Below are 17893 nucleotides of genomic sequence, written 5' to 3'. Positions count from 1 at the left end.
TCTGCGCTGCGAGGCACTTACTGCACTTTCGTACTGTGAGGCACTTACTGCACTCCCGTATCACGAGGCACTTATCACACTTATCCTCTGTGAGGCACCTACTGCATGTGCTGCCTCAAGTGCTCACTCTGAGACATATGCTGAGAATAATAATTGATGTGCAATTTCCATGCAGAAGATAAAAGTTGCCCCATTCACAGGATGTGCGCTGTCTACGTTACTAGCATATGCGCCATGTCTACATCAGGTTTACATCATGCTACTGTATGTTGGGGAAATGTGAGACACACACAAACAAGAATTTGGAACCCATTACATTATTATACGATAATTCCAAAAACACACTTATAGTTCCAAGATTGCAAAAGACAGGAGCTCCCCTTGCAGTGTCCCTTTGTGCTGGCACTTTTACCATCTACCAGAGACTGTACTTTATATTTTTGTTCTCAGCTGTGTTGGCGTCCTCACATTTTGGAGGCAGCAATGGGATAACATGTTCCTGCACATATTCCGGGAGAGTGAGTAGTAGCAACACTAACACTGGAGAATACCAGCATGGAGAGTCAGCCAGGAGTTGTGGCCAGCAGCCCAACCTCACCTTCAAGAATTTTGCTGTATGAAGGGAATTGCGAGTGATAGGACTAAGACCTAGAAGGCTTTGATACTGTGGTTGTTGGAGTGGGATCGGGCATACCTGGAGGATGCTGACCACTTGAGTGAAGATGAAGAGGGATCGACAGGCAGTGGAAACACTTCTTCCAGTTGATTACTGGAGTTGACCAACGCTACTCCTGCCCTACTGCAAAGCTGGCTGGGAATGCTAGGTGAATGTATGACCCACAGGAGACAGCTGAGCGATCCAAGCAAAACTGGGGGTGCTAATCACAACTTGCAGTGGAATTCTGGAGTCACCCCGGAGGTCTGAACAAGAGAAGTGGCACTTAGGATTTAAGGATGTTCCCATATTTTGACAGAATGAAACTGACATCGACACTTAATTCCAGATCTTTGAAAATCTCATGGGAGTGCATGAGATAGAGCCAACCGAATGACCACTTGGTGCCAAGTCTCACTGGAAGGGCTCTAGAAGCCTACCGTACCCTAATTCTGTAAGGAATGTGGAGTCTACACCTGTTTAAAGAGGGCATTGCTAGCTAAGTTTCAAATCACTACAGAATCTTATTGTTTCAAATTCAGGATGCTGAGCAAAAGTGGGACTGTTTCCTACCATGAGTTTGCCAGTCAGCTATGGCAAGCCTGTGGGAAATGGTTTTGATAGAAGAGAGACCTACACTGTGGAGCAGATTGTCAACCTATCATGGAAGAACAACTTATAATTAAGATGGCAGCAGAGGTATGGGACTGGACGTGGAAGCCTGGCACACCTGAGCAAGCTGTGGAATGGGCCGATTAATATATAGCGAACAGACCCCAATGGAGAGTCGTCAATGCAGCAGATTGTACAAGAACTCCGTTAAAGGAGAAGCTCCTTGGCAAAGAACTACACCTCAGTGACAGTAGTAAAGGAGGACCTATCAAAAACATTGATTCAGAGTGGCTAACCCTGAAATTCAGAAGTGTAACTGCTGCAATCAACCAGGGCACTTGCTGAGGTACTGTCCATACATGTGAAGGCTATTGTTCTAGACCGGCTCCAGTATCTGTGGCATGTTACTCCATGGAGGATTATTGAGAGGTCATCCCGTCAGATACAGCCAGGATGACAAACGGGGTGTATATTGTGGACCTGGTTTTGGGGGAGGAGCAGGTGACTCCTTGGAATATTCAAGGGCACCCACAACCTGTGATGGTGGTGGACCAGCAGGGTACAGGGCCTACAAGACAGGCCTCATTCATGTTGTTTGAGCCAGACCTATTTCCAAACTACCAAGTGATTCTTGGACAGTACATATGAATTGCCACCACCAGAGGACAAAAAAACAATATTCCCGTTGCCAAAGGTACATCTGGACTTTGAAGCTGATGAAGGAATTAGGGAGGTCGGAGTACATGAGGGATTACCGACCCTGGACCGACAGGCCCATCGGACTGACCCTTCTCTGAATGTATTTTGTGAATTAGATATGGGTGCCATGTTTCTATATTTTTTCTGTTATCTTATTAGGAAATGCATACCTCCCCCAACTGTCCCGATTTTAGCAGTTAATTTACCATCGGGATCCCAGTGGTCAGGATACCGATGCCGTAATCCATACATAGTGTGGCCGGAAACCCTGCTGACTGGGGAACGGATGAGGAAGCCCGTCATTCATACATAGTGTGGCCGGAGACCATGCTGACTGGGGAACAGATGAGGAAACCCGTCATTCATACATAGTGTGGCCGGAGACCCTGCTGACTGGGGAACGGATGAGGAAACCCGTCATTCATACATAGTGTGGCCGGAAACCCTGCTGACTGGGGAACGGATGAGGAAGCCCGTCATTCATACATAGTGTGGCCGGAGACCCTGCTGAATGGGGAACGGATGAGGAAGCCCGCCATTCATACATAGTGTGGCCGGAGACACTGCTGAATGGGGAACGGATGAGGAAACCTGTCATTCATACATAGTGTGGCCGGAGATCCTGCTGACTGGGGAACGGATGAGGAAACCCGTCATTCATACATAGTGTGGCCGGAGACCATGCTGACTGGGGAACAGATGAGGAAACCCGTCATTCATACATAGTGTGGCCGGAGATCCTGCTGACTGGGGAACGGATGAGGAAACCCGTCATTCATACATAGTGTGGCCGGAAACCCTGCTGACTGGGGAACGGATGAGGAAGCCCGTCATTCATACATAGTGTGGCCGGAGACCCTGCTGACTGGGAAACGGATGAGGAAGCCCGCCATTCATACATAGTGTGGCCGGAGACCCTGCTGACTGGGAAACGGATGAGGAAACCCGTCATTCATACATAGTGTGGCCGGAGGCCCTGCTGACTGGGGAACGGATGAGGAAACCCGTCATTCATACATAGTGTGGCCGGAGGCCCTGCTGACTGGGGAACGGATGAGGAAACCCGTCATTCATACATAGTGTGGCCGGAGACCCTGCTGACTGGGGAACGGATGAGGAAGCCCGTCATTCATACATGGTGTGGCCGGAGACCCTGCTGACTGGGAAACGGATGAGGAAACCCGTCATTCATACATAGTGTGGCCGGAGGCCCTGCTGACTGGGGAACGGATGAGGAAACCCGTCATTCATACATAGTGTGGCCGGAGACCCTGCTGACTGGGGAACGGATGAGGAAGCCCGCCATTCATACATAGTGTGGCCGGAGGCCCTGCTGACTGGGGAACGGATGAGAAAACCCGTCATTCATACATAGTGTGGCCAGAAACCCTGCTGACTGGGGAACGGATGAGGAAGCCCGTCATTCATACATAGTGTGGCCGGAGACCCTGCTAACTGGGAAACGGATGAGGAAGCCCACCATTCATACATACAGCAGTGTGGCCGGAGACCCTGCTGACTGGGGAACGGATGAGGAAACCCGTCATTCATACATAGTGTGGCCGGAGGCCCTGCTGACTGGGGAACGGATGAGGAAACCCGTCATTCATACATAGTGTGGCCGGAGACCCTGCTGACTGGGGAACGGATGAGGAAGCCCGTCATTCATACAGAGTGTGGCCAGAGACCCAGCTGACTGGGGAACGGATGAGGAAGCCCGTCATTCATACATAGTGTGGCCGGAGACCCTGCTGACAGGGGAACGGATGAGGAAGCCCGTCATTCATACATAGTGTGGCCGAAGACCCTGCTGACTGGGGAACGGATGAGGAAGCCCGTCATTCATACATAGTGTGGCCGGAGACCCTGCTGACTGGGGAACGGATGAGGAAGCCCGCCATTCATACATAGCGTGGCCGGAGACCCTGCTGACTGGGGAACGGATGAGGAAGCCCGCCATTCATACATAGTGTGGCCGGAGACCCTGCTGACTGGGGAATGGATGAGGAAGCCTGTCATTCATACATAGTGTTGCCGGAGACCCTGCTGACTGGGGAACGGATAAGGAAGCCCGCCATTCATACATAGTGTGGCCGGAGACCCTGCTGACTGGGGAATGGATGAGGAAGCCCGTCATTCTTACATAGTGTGGCCGGAGACCCTGCTGACTGGGGAACGGATGAGGAAGCCCGTCATTCACACATAGTGTGGCTGGAGACCCTGCTGACTGGGAACGGATGAGGAAACCTGTCATTCATACATAGTGTGGCCGGAGACCCTGCTGACTGGGGAACGGATGAGGAAGCCCGTCATTCACACATACTGTGGCCAGAGACCCTGCTGACTGGGGAACGGATGAGGAAACCCGCCATTCATACATAGCGTGGCCGGAGACCCTGCTGACTGGGGAACGGATGAGGAAACCCGCATTCATACATAGTGTGGCCGGAGACCCTGCTGACTGGGGAACGGATGAGGAAACCCGCATTCATACATAGTGTGGCCGGAGACCCTGCTGACTGGGGAACGGATGAGGAAACCCGCCATTCATACATAGTGTGGCCGGAGACCCTGCTGAATGGGGAACGGATAAGGAAGCCCTTCATTCAGACATAGTGTGGCCAGAAACCCTGCTGACTGGGGAACGGATGAGGAAGCCCGCCATTCATACATAGTGTGGCCGGAGGCCCTGCTGACTGGGGAACGGATGAGAAAACCCGTCATTCATACATAGTGTGGCCAGAAACCCTGCTGACTGGGGAACGGATGAGGAAGCCCGTCATTCATACATAGTGTGGCCGGAGACCCTGCTAACTGGGAAACGGATGAGGAAGCCCACCATTCATACATACAGCAGTGTGGCCGGAGACCCTGCTGACTGGGGAACGGATGAGGAAACCCGTCATTCATACATAGTGTGGCCGGAGGCCCTGCTGACTGGGGAACGGATGAGGAAACCCGTCATTCATACATAGTGTGGCCGGAGACCCTGCTGACTGGGGAACGGATGAGGAAGCCCGTCATTCATACAGAGTGTGGCCAGAGACCCAGCTGACTGGGGAACGGATGAGGAAGCCCGTCATTCATACATAGTGTGGCCGGAGACCCTGCTGACAGGGGAACGGATGAGGAAGCCCGTCATTCATACATAGTGTGGCCGAAGACCCTGCTGACTGGGGAACGGATGAGGAAGCCCGTCATTCATACATAGTGTGGCCGGAGACCCTGCTGACTGGGGAACGGATGAGGAAGCCCGCCATTCATACATAGCGTGGCCGGAGACCCTGCTGACTGGGGAACGGATGAGGAAGCCCGCCATTCATACATAGTGTGGCCGGAGACCCTGCTGACTGGGGAATGGATGAGGAAGCCTGTCATTCATACATAGTGTGGCCGGAGACCCTGCTGACTGGGGAACGGATAAGGAAGCCCGCCATTCATACATAGTGTGGCCGGAGACCCTGCTGACTGGGGAATGGATGAGGAAGCCCGTCATTCTTACATAGTGTGGCCGGAGACCCTGCTGACTGGGGAACGGATGAGGAAGCCCGTCATTCACACATAGTGTGGCTGGAGACCCTGCTGACTGGGAACGGATGAGGAAACCTGTCATTCATACATAGTGTGGCCGGAGACCCTGCTGACTGGGGAACGGATGAGGAAGCCCGTCATTCACACATACTGTGGCCAGAGACCCTGCTGACTGGGGAACGGATGAGGAAACCCGCCATTCATACATAGCGTGGCCGGAGACCCTGCTGACTGGGGAACGGATGAGGAAACCCGCATTCATACATAGTGTGGCCGGAGACCCTGCTGACTGGGGAACGGATGAGGAAACCCGCCATTCATACATAGTGTGGCCGGAGACCCTGCTGAATGGGGAACGGATAAGGAAGCCCTTCATTCAGACATAGTGTGGTCGGATACCCTGCTGACTGGGGAACGGATGAGGAAGCCCGTCATTCATACATAGTGTGGCCGGAGACCCTGATGACAGGGGAACGGATGAGGAAGCCCGTCATTCCCACATAGTGTGGCCGGAGACCCTGCTGACTGGGAACGGATGAGGAAACCTGTCATTCATACATAGTGTGGCCGGAGACCCTGCTGACTGGGGAACGGATGAGGAAGCCCGTCATTCACACATACTGTGGCCAGAGACCCTGCTGACTGGGGAACGGATGAGGAAACCCGCCATTCATACATAGCGTGGCCGGAGACCCAGCTGACTGGGGAACGGATGAGGAAACCCGCCATTCATACATAGTGTGGCCGGAGACCCTGCTGACTGGGGAACGGATGAGGAAACTCGCCATTCATACATAGTGTGGCCGGAGACCCTGCTGAATGGGGAACGGATAAGGAAGCCCTTCATTCAGACATAGTGTGCTCGGATACCCTGCTGACTGGGGAACGGATGAGGAAGCCCGTCATTCATACATAGTGTGGCCGGAGACCCTGCTGACAGGGGAACGGATGAGGAAGCCCGTCATTCCCACATAGTGTGGCCGGAGACCCTGCTGACTGGGGAACGGATGAGGAAACCTGTCATTCATACATAGTGTGGCCGAAGACCCTGCTGACTGGGGAACGGATGAGGAAGCCCGTCACTCATACACAGTGTGGCCGGAAACCCTGCTGACTGGGGAACGGATGAGGAAGCCCGTCATTCATACATAGTGTGGCCGGAGACCCTGCTGACCGGGGAACAGATGAGGAAACCTGTCATTCATACATAGTGTGGCCGGAGACCCTGCTGAATGGGGAACGGGTGAGGAAGCCCTTCATTCATACATAGTGTGGCCGGAGACCCTGCTGACTGCGGAATGGATGAGGAAACCCGTCATTCATACATAGTGTGGCCAGAGACCCTGCTGACTGGGGAACGGATGAGGAAGCCCGTCATTCACACAAAGTGTGGCCGGAGACCCTGCTGACTGGGGAACGGATGAGGAAACCTGTCATTCATACATAGTGTGGCCGGAGACCCTGCTGACTGGGAAACGGATGAGGAAACCCGCCATTGATACATAGTGTGGCCGGAGACCCTGCTGACTGGGGAACGGATAAGGAAACCCGTCATTCATACATAGTGTGGCCGGAGACACTGCTGAATTGGGAACGGATGAGGAAGCTTTCATTCAGACATAGTGTGGCCGGAGACCCTGCTGACTGGGGAACGGATGAGGAAGCCCGTCATTCACACATACTGTGGCCAGAGACCCTGCTGACTGGGGAACGGATGAGGAAACCCGCCATTCATACATAGCGTGGCCGGAGACCCTGCTGACTGGGGAACGGATGAGGAAACCCGCCATTCATACATAGTGTGGCCGGAGACCCTGCTGACTGGGGAACGGATGAGGAAACCCGCCATTCATACATAGTGTGGCCGGAGACCCTGCTGAATGGGGAACGGATAAGGAAGCCCTTCATTCAGACATAGTGTGGTCGGATACCCTGCTGACTGGGGAACGGATGAGGAAGCCCGTCATTCATACATAGTGTGGCCGGAGACCCTGATGACAGGGGAACGGATGAGGAAGCCCGTCATTCATACATAGTGTGGCCGGAGACCCTGATGACAGGGGAACGGATGAGGAAGCCCGTCATTCATACATAGTGTGGCCGGAGACCCTGCTGACTGGGAACGGATGAGGAAACCTGTCATTCATACATAGTGTGGCCGGAGACCCTGCTGACTGGGGAACGGATGAGGAAGCCCGTCATTCACACATACTGTGGCCAGAGACCCTGCTGACTGGGGAACGGATGAGGAAACCCGCCATTCATACATAGTGTGGCCGGAGACCCTGCTGACTGGGGAACGGATGAGGAAACCCGCCATTCATACATAGTGTGGCCGGAGACCCTGCTGACTGGGGAACGGATGAGGAAACTCGCCATTCATACATAGTGTGGCCGGAGACCCTGCTGAATGGGGAACGGATAAGGAAGCCCTTCATTCAGACATAGTGTGGTTGGATACCCTGCTGACTGGGGAACGGATGAGGAAGCCCGTCATTCATACATAGTGTGGCCGGAGACCCTGCTGACTGGGGAACGGATGAGGAAACCTGTCATTCATACATAGGCCCTCATTCCGAGTTGATCGGTCGCAAGGCGAATTTAGCAGAGTTACACACGCTAAGCCGCCGCCTACTGGGAGTGAATCTTAGCTTCTTAAAATTGCGACCGATGTATTCGCAATAATGCGATTACTAACTACTTAGCAGTTTCAGAGTAGCTCCAGACTTACTCTGCCTGTGCGATCATTTCAGTGCTTGTCGTTCCTGGTTGACGTCACAAACACACCCAGCGTTCGCCCAGGCACTCCCACCGTTTCTCCGGCCACTCCTGCGTTTTTTCCGGAAACGGTAGCGTTTTCAGCCACACGCCCCTGAAACGCCGTGTTTCCGCCCAGTAACACCCATTTCCTGTCAATCACATTACGATCGCCGGAGCGAAGAAAAAGCCGTGAGTAAAAATACTTTCTTCATAGTAAAGTTACTTGGCGCAGTCGCAGTGCGAACATTGCGCATGCGTACTAAGCGGATTTTCACTGCGATGCGATGAAAAATACCGAGCGAACAACTCGGAATGAGGGCCATAGTGTGGCCGAAGACCCTGCTGACTGGGGAACGGATGAGGAAGCCCGTCACTCATACACAGTGTGGCCGGAAACCCTGCTGACTGGGGAACGGATGAGGAAGCCCGTCATTCATACATAGTGTGGCCGGAGACCCTGCTGACTGGGGAACAGATGAGGAAACCTGTCATTCATACATAGTGTGGCCGGAGACCCTGCTGAATGGGGAACGGGTGAGGAAGCCCTTCATTCATACATAGTGTGGCCGGAGACCCTGCTGACTGCGGAATGGATGAGGAAACCCGTCATTCATACATAGTGTGGCCAGAGACCCTGCTGACTGGGGAACGGATGAGGAAGCCCGTCATTCACACAAAGTGTGGCCGGAGACCCTGCTGACTGGGGAACAGATGAGGAAACCTGTCATTCATACATAGTGTGGCCGGAGACCCTGCTGACTGGGGAACGGATAAGGAAACCCGTCATTCATACATAGTGTGGCCGGAGACACTGCTGAATTGGGAACGGATGAGGAAGCCCGTCATTCATACATAGTGTGGCCGGAGACCCTGCTGACTGGGGAACGGATGAGGAAGCCCGTCATTCACACATAGTGTGGCCGGAGACCCTGCTGACTGGGGAACGGATAAGGAAGCCCTTCATTCAGACATAGTGTGGCCGGAGACCCTGCTGACTGGGGAACGGATGAGGAAGCCCGTCATTCATACATAGTGTGGCCGGAGACCCTGCTGACAGGGGAACGGATGAGGAAGCCCGTCATTCACACATAGTGTGGCCGGAGACCCTGCTGACTGGGGAACGGATGAGGAAGCCCGCCATTCATACATAGCGTGGCCGGAGACCCTGCTGACTGGGGAACGGATGAGGAAGCCCGTCATTCACACATAGTGTGGCCGGAGACCCTGCTGACTGGGGAACGGATGAGGAAACCTGTCATTCATACAGAGTGTGGCCGGGGACCCTGCTGACTGGGGAACGGATGAGGAAGCCCGTCATTCATACATAGTGTGGCCGGAAACCCTGCTGACTGGGGAACGGATGAGGAAGCCCGTCATTCATACATAGTGTGGCCGGAGACCCTGCTGACTGGGGAACAGATGAGGAAACCTGTCATTCATACATAGTGTGGCCGGAGACCCTGCTGAATGGGGAACGGATGAGGAAGCCTGTCATTCATACATAGTGTGGCCGGAAACCCTGCTGACTGCCGAATGGATGAGGAAACCCGTATTCATACATAGTGTGGCCGGAGACCCTGCTGACTGGGGAATGGATGAGGAAACCCGTCATTCATACATAGTGTGGCCGGAGACCCTGCTGACTGGGGAATGGATGAGGAAACCCGTCATTCATATATAGTGTGGCCGGAGACCCTGCTGACTGGGGAATGGATGAGGAAACCCGTCATTCATACATAGTGTGGCCGGAGACCCTGCTGTGGAGCCATGCATTAAATGTATGAACGGTCAAGTGTTTTAATATAATTGTGGCCGGAGACCCCATCATGGTTAATGGCCGTTGCAGCACTGAAGGATTAACCTTCCGCACCTGATGCCATTTTTAAATGAACGAAATGGTGCTGGGCGCAAATGCATGTTAGTTTAATACTGTGTTTTCACAATGTTATCTTTAATGCTCGTGGCACAGTTGTAGGATTACAAGGCAGCAGATGTCAGCACTTAGGAGGAATGTGTAAGCTGTTTTGGTTCTGAAAAGCATTGAAATTTGAGGACAAATGGCCTTGGAACCTTCTCACCTAGGAAGTGACATGTGATGACCCTGGCACCTGGAAAGGGGTGTATGGACAAGCCATTTCTTTGTGTCTCTGAGTAACCGTTATAGACACATGTAGGTGAAAGGTTTTGTTTGCTGTCTTCTCTGAATCTCCTGTTGTGTGATAAGCCAAAGCTGGTTTTACATGGAGATGGGAAAGACAGTAGAGGATGCAGATTCATGTATGACTTATAAGAACGTTGTCTATGTGTGAGAGGGTGAATGCAATTGAAATTCAAGATATATTTCCATTTGTGAAAGAGACAGGAACATGATAATCAGATTGTGTTTGGGAAAGCCACTGGTTTGGTTATATATGAAGAGGAGCAGGAATGTGCTTTATCTAATTCTTATCTTCTGAAATGTAACTTGTATTTCTTTATATTTTCTGCGATAACCTGATTGATTGGAGAAGACAGGGTGGGCTTACCCCCCTGTGGTACTGTGTGTTGGAGTAGGATAAAAGGAGGGCAGCTGCCCTGTGTAAAGAGGTATTATAGTTATACCATTTGCATTCTGCTGTAACATCTGCTGTATTGCTGAGTTCTTTTCAGAACTATTTGGGTAAATAAACATCTTCTGCCTCAAGGCGACCGCTTCATCTTGTGACCTGTAGGGCTAGGCGAAACCTAGCTCCGTTCTTCAGCTGTCCAGGGTGTAACCAGTGTCTCCAAGCTCCGCCTTCCACCTGCTACCATGCTGTGCTTAGGCAAGTGATGATTGGGGATTCAACACCACACAGGGGCGGTGTTTTTAAGGGTTAGGGTTTTTCACCTTGAAAAAGTTGTATGAACGCAATGAAACGCGTTGGTGATTGCTGCTGCACGTGCCTACTCCCATGGATATACAATAACAGAGGACCGACAGACCTGGACCAAGCTCCCCTACCATCATTGTTGGACTTTGTAAAAGGGACCTTCCTAACCGTGACCGTCCTCTGCATCTTTATATCAAGGGACTGCTACTTGCGGGAAGCTGGACTGCTTCAACACCTTGAATACGTCGATGGTAACTATTATTCACGGTTGTTAACTACACAGGTCCATATGAGACTTTCAAGGGGACTGTACAGGAACAGGTCATCTGCTTTATTCCTGGTCCTCATATCTCTTACTGCACCACATGCAGTCATTTTTTATTTACATTTTTAATTATATTTATAGTAATTTTATATAATTTTGTTTTGTTTCATTTTATATATTGATGTACTATATGAATTGCTTCATACTATTAAAAATGTGTATTGTAATGATCTGCTCTTCTCATATGTGACCAATAAGTGCTACATATTCTATTGTTTTCGTATCTATTTGGGGTCTGACCAACCCCTTTTTTGTTCAAGCAGCTGTGTAAAACCTCCTGATCAAGCGCCAGGAGCTAATTACTTTAGGATTATTTTCTTCTCCTCCTCCAGAGATGCCTTCATCACTCCCAAGTCCTACAGGAAAAAGTTCCGGGACTTGCCCAAGAACCCTAACAGCACCCATGAGCAGTTCACCACCCAGCTGCGGCAGTACGTGGTGAAGTGGGTGAAGGATTCTAAAGCCCCAACATGGGACGCACTGATCGACCTTATCTGCAGGGAGCAGTTCTATCACAGGTGCGCCCAAGAAGTGAAGGAGTGGGTGCTAGACCGGGAGCCACCCAGATTAAAGATGGCTGCCCAGTTAGCTGACAAGTATGTGGCAATTCGGCCACACGGGCAGAAGCACCCGACCAGCAGCCAGCCCCAAAGGACTGTACCAGAAGGGGGACATCCCTCTTCACCTCATCACCCCCAAAAACAAGCGTTCTCCAACCCGGGTGCTCTTGGCCAGCAACCACACCACAACGTCCCTGTAAGTGATCAGAGATCATCGGTGCCATGACTGGAGAAGTGCTACAGCTGCGGGAAAATCGGACATGTGAGGATGAACTGTTCTGCACCCCAAGCACCCCAGACTCACGTCACAAATCTGAGTGCTGGAGCCCAGCTTGCTTTTTTAGAGAGTGGAAATGCCCCCTACACAATATATGGAGGTACCTGCAGCCGGTCCACATGGGATCCCTGCAGGGGGAAGGCCTAAGAGACTCTGGGGCCTCAATCACTGTGGTGAGCCCCCACCTTATAGATCCTGCTGCAGTATTGCAGGGTCACACTGCCAATGTCACCCTGACAGATGGAACGGAGAAAGAGGTTCCCATGGCAAGAGTCTACCTGGACTGGGGAGCTGGACTAGACTTGCAAGAAGTTGCCATGATGGATGGTCTCCCAGCTGATGTGGTCCTAGGAAATGATCTGGGTGATGGGATGGTGGCATGTCGACCATTGGGATAGTGAGGGGGCAGGATGTTGGCGGAGGTCATGTGACCAATGGTCTCCCGAACGCTGGTCACATGAATACCATCCAGATAAAAGGAGGGCTGCTGCCCGGGGTAAAGAGGTATTATACCATTTTTACTCTGCTGTAACATCTTCTATATTACTGAGTTCTTTTCAGAACTATTTGGGCAAATAAACATCTTCTGCCTCAAGACAACCGCTTCATCTTGTAACCTGCAGGGCTAGGCAAAACCTAGCTCCATTCTTCGGCTGTCCAGGGTACACCCAGCGTCTCCAAGCTCCGCCTACCGTGCTTAGGCAAGTGACTATTGGGGATTCGTCAACATCACACAGGTGTGGTAAGACAGCATGTCGACGCATACAGCACAGGACTGTGGTTCCAGATGCCACAGCAACAAGGAGTCTGGCGGTGGCAGCGTAGTACATGCCCATTGCGCAGTGGGTGGAGTCAGTATCAGATGGTTACTGGCGGTAAGAGGGAATCCCCTATGTGGCCAGGTCCCATATCCCCTAAAACTCCATTCTGTGACTGGGGGCGGGATGTGAGGCGGTGAGGGCTTTCGTACGGAACCGTCCGGTCACAATATGTTTTAAGAATGCAAGAATTTGCTGTGGCCTTGAGCCTCTACAGTGGCCGCAGCAGTGATGGGTTAACCCCCAGTGCTCTGTGCCAGGGGGCTGAGGTGTAAGGTGCCAATGTGCTTCCGGTACCCCAGCAGCAGCTGTGTGATGAGCTGCAGCCTCGGCTCTCCTCTGGAGGCCTCAGCAAGATAGCAGGACTGAGCATCACATACAGGAGGACTGGGCTAGTTGGCTCACTTTGCGGTGCAGCTCTCGGCTCCCTGGTACAACAAATGCAGGGCAGATAGAGCAGAGACGCACGCTGGGGGACCAGGAAAGTCTGCTCCCAGCATGGAAATTGGGCTGTTAACTAGAGATGAGCGGGTTCGGTTTCTCTGAATCCGAACCCGCACGAACTTCATGTTTTTTTCACGGGTCCGAGCAGACTCGGATCCTCCCGCCTTGCTCGGTTAACCCGAGCGCGCCCGAACGTCATCATGACGCTGTCGGATTCTCGCGAGACTCGGATTCTATATAAGGAGCCGCGCGTCGCCGCCATTTTCACACGTGCATTGAGATTGATAGGGAGAGGACGTGGCTGGCGTCCTCTCCATTTAGATTAGGGTTGAGAGAGAGAGAGAGAGATTGACCTGAGGCTGTGATACTGTAGAAGAGAGTGCAGAGTTTAGTGACTGACGACCACAGTGACCACCAGACAGTGCAGTTGTTTGTTTTATTTAATATATCCGTTCTCTGCCTGAAAAAAACGATACACACAGTGACTCAGTCACATACCATATCTGTGTGCACTGCTCAGCCCAGTGTGCTGCATCAATGTATATATATATCTGACTGTGCTCAGCTCACACAGCTTATAATTGTGGGGGAGACTGGGGAGCACTGCAGTGCCAGTTATAGGTTATAGCAGGAGCCAGGAGTACATAATATTATATTAAAATTAAACAGTGCACACTTTTGCTGCAGGAGTGCCACTGCCAGTGTGACTAGTGACCAGTGACCTGACCACCAGTATATATAATATTAGTAGTATACTATCTCTTTATCAACCAGTCTATATTAGCAGCAGACACAGTACAGTGCGGTAGTTCACGGCTGTGGCTACCTCTGTGTCGGCACTCGGCAGCCCGTCCATAATTGTATATACCACCTAACCGTGGTTTTTTTTTCTTTCTTTATAGTCATACTAGTTACGAGTATACTATCTCTTTATCAACCAGTCTATATTAGCAGCAGACACAGTACAGTGCGGTAGTTCACGGCTGTGGCTACCTCTGTGTCGGCACTCGGCAGCCCGTCCATAATTGTATATACCACCTAACCGTGGTTTTTTTTTCTTTCTTTATACATACATACTAGTTACGAGTATACTACCTCTTTATCAACCAGTCTATATTAGCAGCAGACACAGTACAGTGCGGTAGTTCACGGCTGTGGCTACCTCTGTGTCGGCACTCGGCAGCCCGTCCATAATTGTATATACCACCTAACCGTGGTTTTTTTTTCTTTCTTTATACATACATACTAGTTACGAGTATACTATCTCTTTATCAACCAGTCTATATTAGCAGCAGACACAGTACAGTGCGGTAGTTCACGGCTGTGGCTACCTCTGTGTCGGCACTCGGCAGCCCGTCCATAATTGTATATACCACCTAACCGTGGTTTTTTTTTCTTTCTTTATACATACATACTAGTTACGAGTATACTATCTCTTTATCAACCAGTCTATATATTAGCAGCAGACACAGTACAGTGCGGTAGTTCACGGCTGTGGCTACCTCTGTGTCGGCACTCGGCAGCCCGTCCATAATTGTATATACCACCTAACCGTGGTTTTTTTTTCTTTCTTTATACATACATACTAGTTACGAGTATACTATCTCTTTATCAACCAGTCTATATATTAGCAGCAGACACAGTACAGTGCGGTAGTTCACGGCTGTGGCTACCTCTGTGTCGGCACTCGGCAGCCCGTCCATAATTGTATATACCACCTAACCGTGGTTTTTTTTTCTTTCTTTATACATACATACTAGTTACGAGTATACTATCTCTTTATCAACCAGTCTATATATTAGCAGCAGACACAGTACAGTGCGGTAGTTCACGGCTGTGGCTACCTCTGTGTCGGCACTCGGCAGCCCGTCCATAATTGTATATACCACCTAACCGTGGTTTTTTTTTCTTTCTTTATACATACATACTAGTTACGAGTATACTATCTCTTTATCAACCAGTCTATATTAGCAGCAGACACAGTACAGTGCGGTAGTTCACGGCTGTGGCTACCTCTGTGTCGGCACTCGGCAGCCCGTCCATAATTGTATATACCACCTAACCGTGGTTTTTTTTTCTTTCTTTATACATACATACTAGTTACGAGTATACTATCTCTTTATCAACCAGTCTATATTAGCAGCAGACACAGTACAGTGCGGTAGTTCACGGCTGTGGCTACCTCTGTGTCGGCACTCGGCAGCCCGTCCATAATTGTATATACCACCTAACCGTGGTTTTTTTTTCTTTCTTTATACATACATACTAGTTACGAGTATACTATCTCTTTATCAACCAGTCTATATATTAGCAGCAGACACAGTACAGTGCGGTAGTTCACGGCTGTGGCTACCTCTGTGTCGGCACTCGGCAGCCCGTCCATAATTGTATATACCACCTAACCGTGTTTTTTTTTTCTTTCTTTATACATACATACTAGTTACGAGTATACTATCTCTTTATCAACCAGTCTATATATTAGCAGCAGACACAGTACAGTGCGGTAGTTCACGGCTGTGGCTACCTCTGTGTCGGCACTCGGCAGCCCGTCCATAATTGTATATACCACCTAACCGTGGTTTTTTTTTCTTTCTTTATACATACATACTAGTTACGAGTATACTATCTCTTTATCAACCAGTCTATATTAGCAGCAGACACAGTACAGTGCGGTAGTTCACGGCTGTGGCTACCTCTGTGTCGGCACTCGGCAGCCCGTCCATAATTGTATATACCACCTAACCGTGGTTTTTTTTCTTTCTTTATACATACATACTAGTTACGAGTATACTATCTCTTTATCAACCAGTCTATATATTAGCAGCAGACACAGTACAGTGCGGTAGTTCACGGCTGTGGCTACCTCTGTGTCGGCACTCGGCAGTCCGTCCATAATTGTATACTAGTATCCAATCCATCCATCTCCATTGTTTACCTGAGGTGCCTTTTAGTTGTGCCTATTAAAATATGGAGAACAAAAATGTTGAGGTTCCAAAATTAGGGAAAGATCAAGATCCACTTCCACCTCGTGCTGAAGCTGCTGCCACTAGTCATGGCCGAGACGATGAAATGCCAGCAACGTCGTCTGCCAAGGCCGATGCCCAATGTCATAGTACAGAGCATGTCAAATCCAAAACACCAAATATCAGTAAAAAAAGGACTCCAAAACCTAAAATAAAATTGTCGGAGGAGAAGCGTAAACTTGCCAATATGCAATTTACCACACGGAGTGGCAAGGAACGGCTGAGGCCCTGGCCTATGTTCATGGCTAGTGGTTCAGCTTCACATGAGGATGGAAGCACTCAGCCTCTCGCTAGAAAAATGAAAAGACTAAAGCTGGCAAAAGCAGTAGCACCGCAAAGAACTGTGCGTTCTTCGAAATCCCAAATCCACAAGGAGAGTCCGACTCCAATTGTGTCGGTTGCGATGCCTGACCTTCCCAACACTGGACGTGAAGAGCATGTGCCTTCCACCATTTGCACGCCCCCTGCAAGTGATGGAAGGAGCACCCGCAGTCCAGTTCCTGATAGTCAGATTGAAGATGTCAGTGTTGAAGTACACCAGGATGAGGAGGATATGGGTGTTGCTGGCGCTGGGGAGGAAATTGACCAGGAGGATTCTGATGGTGAGGTGGTTTGTTTAAGTCAGGCACCCGGGGAGACACCTGTTGTCCGTGGTAGGAATATGGCCGTTGACATGCCTGGTGAAAATACCAAAAAAATCAGCTCTTCGGTGTGGAAGTATTTCACCAGAAATGCGGACAACAGGTGTCAAGCCGTGTGTTCCCTTTGTCAAGCTGTAATAAGTAGGGGTAAGGACGTTAACCACCTCGGAACATCCTCCCTTATACGTCACCTGCAGCGCATTCATAATAAGTCAGTGACAAGTTCAAAAACTTGGGCCGACAGCGGAAGCAGTCCACTGACCAGTAAATCCCTTCCTCTTGTAACCAAGCTCACGCAAACCACCCCACCAACTCCCTCAGTGTCAATTTCCTCCTTCCCCAGGAATGCCAATAGTCCTGCAGGCCATGTCACTGGCAATTCTGACGAGTCCTCTCCTGCCTGGGATTCCTCCGATGCATCCTTGCGTGTAACGCCTACTGCTGCTGGCGCTGCTGTTGTTGCTGCTGGGAGTCGATGGTCATCCCAGAGGGGAAGTCGTAAGACCACTTTTACTACTTCCACCAAGCAATTGACTGTCCAACAGTCCTTTGCGAGGAAGATGAAATATCACAGCAGTCATCCTACTGCAAAGCGGATAACTGAGGCCTTGACATCCTGGGTGGTGAGAAACGTGGTTCCGGTATCCATAATTACTGCAGAGCCCACTAGAGACTTGTTGGAGGTACTGTGTCCCC

This window comes from Pseudophryne corroboree, chromosome 1 (assembly GCF_028390025.1).
Source record: "Pseudophryne corroboree isolate aPseCor3 chromosome 1, aPseCor3.hap2, whole genome shotgun sequence".
Taxonomy (NCBI): Eukaryota; Metazoa; Chordata; class Amphibia; order Anura; family Myobatrachidae; genus Pseudophryne; species Pseudophryne corroboree.
The sequence above is the reverse complement of the archived record's forward strand: the minus strand, read 5'-3'. Positions refer to the sequence as shown.